The sequence below is a fragment of the Gekko japonicus genome, unplaced genomic scaffold (genome assembly GCF_001447785.1).
Source record: "Gekko japonicus isolate JY-2015 unplaced genomic scaffold, Gekko_japonicus_V1.1 scaffold3032, whole genome shotgun sequence".
NCBI lineage: Eukaryota > Metazoa > Chordata > Lepidosauria > Squamata > Gekkonidae > Gekko > Gekko japonicus.
In genome coordinates, this window is record NW_015176540.1 from 153,473 (window position 1) to 156,320 (window position 2,848).

Sequence of the window (2,848 nt, forward strand, 5' to 3'; positions counted from 1 at the left end):
TTCTCCTGTTGACTGCTATGTTGACACAAAAATTCACAAGCCTTTTCAACAGAGTCAATCCTTTCTTTACCATTTGCATATCTAAAGATTAGTCCCTCGGGTGTTAACCATCTGTAGGCAACATCATGCTTTTGTAGAAATAGAGTCAAGTCTCTATATTTCCTTCTTTTCCTTCTTATCTCAAATGGAACATCTTTCAGTATAAGTCAATCCTTTCTTTACCATTTGCATATCTAAAGATTAGTCCCTCGGGTGTTAACCATCTGTAGGCAACATCATGCTTTTGTAGAAATAGAGTCAAGTCTCTATATTTCCTTCTTTTCCTTCTTATCTCAAATGGAACAGCTTTCAGTATTCTTATATCTTTGTCTTTTATCTTCACGGTAGCTCCATTAGATGCTTTCAGTAGTTGGTATCTCACTTTTCTTTGAGATAATCTTATTGCAACTTCCCCTGGCAGATTATTCTTTCTAATAAATTCTGAATACGATCTGTTGACCGTATCTATTTCACTTTGAAGTTGATCCGATGTCATCTCTGCCATGGGCGCAAGAGCGTTGCCGACAATCTGTCTCAGATTCTCTCCTTTCTCTTCCTGGATACCTTGAAGTCTCAAGACATAGCTTGCTCTTTCCATTTGAAGCTGTAATACTCGAGACTCTTCAATTTGACACTTTTTTTCCAGTGCCTGCAGTTTTGTGTCCATCTTCTTTGAGTTTGTATCAATCACTTTAACCTCCTGCTCCTTTTTTTCAATTTTCTGCGTGTTTGCAGACATTTGCACTTGTTGTGTATCCAGCTTGTTGTCAATTGCCGTGACTTTCTCCAGCAGCAGTGAAGTGCTTCCAACAAGAGCCTTTGAAGTTCTGCTATTGAGTCCTGTCTAGGAGTAGAACTCGCAGGTCTGGAACTTCCGGGAAGAAGCTTTGCTTTCACTTGTTTATCTCTAGAGTCCTTCACCATCAGCGGCGCCATGTTTGAGAATTGTTTACTTTTATCAAAAGTTTGTCAAAGTCTCTGGAAGTTCTTTTATAACGCAGTAAGCTCTTACAGTATGACTGCACTTTCCAATGAGAGTATGCATCCATGTAAGTTGCAGAAGCCTCTGCAAACATCTCATAAAGAAGGATAAACCACTGGAATATTTTCAAGTGTTGCGAGATAAATTTGAAACTAGACCTACATTGAAGAAAATGTTTGCTCAGAAATTGGTTTTAAAAGACAAAGGGTTGTTTTTCTTGAAAGTTAATTTGGCTGCCATGTCACTCTGTAGTTCTATGAGCGCTTCTTGCAAAGAAACATCAACGTCAGCAACATTCACTGCAAATTGATCAACTACCCAGGCCGGAATATCCATGTCCAGAGGATTACGGAAACCAACTTCCATATCATTATAAAGACGCTTCAAATGATTTAATGAAATGGCAGAAGATGTTGAAAACCAACTAGTTCTGCAGTTAAAAGTTCAGAAGTTTGCTTTGAAAATTGATTAATCATGTTTACCAGATCACACAGCAATACTGATGGTTTATGTTAGATATTTGCATGACGACAAATTGAAAGAAGAAATGCTATTTGCTTGAAAACTTTAAACGGATACCAAAGGTGAAACAATTTTTGAAGAAGTCAAAAGGTACTTCAATGAGAAAGATATCCCTCTCGAGAGCATTCTGGCCTGTGCTACCGATGGTGCTGCTTCTATGACAGGTAGATACAGAGGATTTAATGCATATTTGAAAGGTGTTGTGCCAGAAGTACTCTGTATTCACTGTGTTGTTCACCAACAACACTTGGTTTCAAAAAGACTAGCAGGATGCTTGCATAAGTCTCTACAGATTGTAATAAAAGCAGTAAATTACATTAAATCAAATGCACTTCAAGACTGCTTGTTTCGACAGCTTTGGGGGGACAATAACGAAGACTTCACACACTTATTATTGCATACAGAAGTCCGTTGGCTGTCCAAAGGTAACTGCCTTTGTCGTTTTGTTGCTTTGTGGGACTCAGTTGTGACATTTTTCAGAGGCTAGCAAATGGAAGAAATGATGACCTCTGCTAAACGTAATATATTTTACCTGAGTAATGTCTTCGAAAAGCTCAATTTGTTAAACAAACAACTACAGGGCAGAAATTGTGACCTTTTTTCAAGCAAGGAGATTGTTACAGGGTTTCTCGGAAAACTCAAGCTGTATGTCACCAATGTTGGACGTCAAGAATTTGCACAGTTTTCCTTTTTGGCAGCAGTTAGTGATGAATTGAAAAATTATGAAATAATTGTGTATGTAAATCATTTGAAGCGTCTTTATAATGATATGGAAGTTGGTTTCCGTAATCCTCTGGACATGGATATTCCGGCCTGGGTAGTTGATCAATTTGCAGTGAATGTTGCTGACATTGATGTTTCTTTGCAAGAAGCGCTCATAGAACTACAGAGTGACATGGCAGCCAAATTAACTTTCAAGAAAAACAAACAATTTTTGGATAAAGAGTACAATATCTTAAAAGTTTCCACAGCTTTGGGATAAAGCAAAATTGTTTTTCACGGCATTTCCAACATCGTACTTGGTAGAATCAGGTTTCAGTCGCGTGAATTATTTACTCAGCCTAGCGCGGAATCGCCTTAACATAATGGACAGAGGTGATCTTTGGTTATCCCTCACAGCAATAGAACCGAATATAAAAAAGCTTGCTTCTGCTCATCAAGCACAAGGGTCACATTGATCGAGAAATATGTAATTGTATTTTGTAAAATTATAAAAATTATAAATAAAACATGTTCTATTTACAAACAAATGTTAGACTGCGAGCAAGAGACCAGAACAAAGATCGGTACTGCTTTACATGTAAA

At 37.6% G+C, this 2,848-nt stretch overlaps 1 pseudogene; it reads left to right on the top strand.

Moving 5' to 3' along the window:
* The first annotated feature begins 1,415 nt into the window (after positions 1 to 1,415).
* On the top strand, positions 1,416 to 2,525 carry LOC107124066 (annotated as a pseudogene).
* Positions 2,526 to 2,848: the final 323 nt, after the last annotated feature.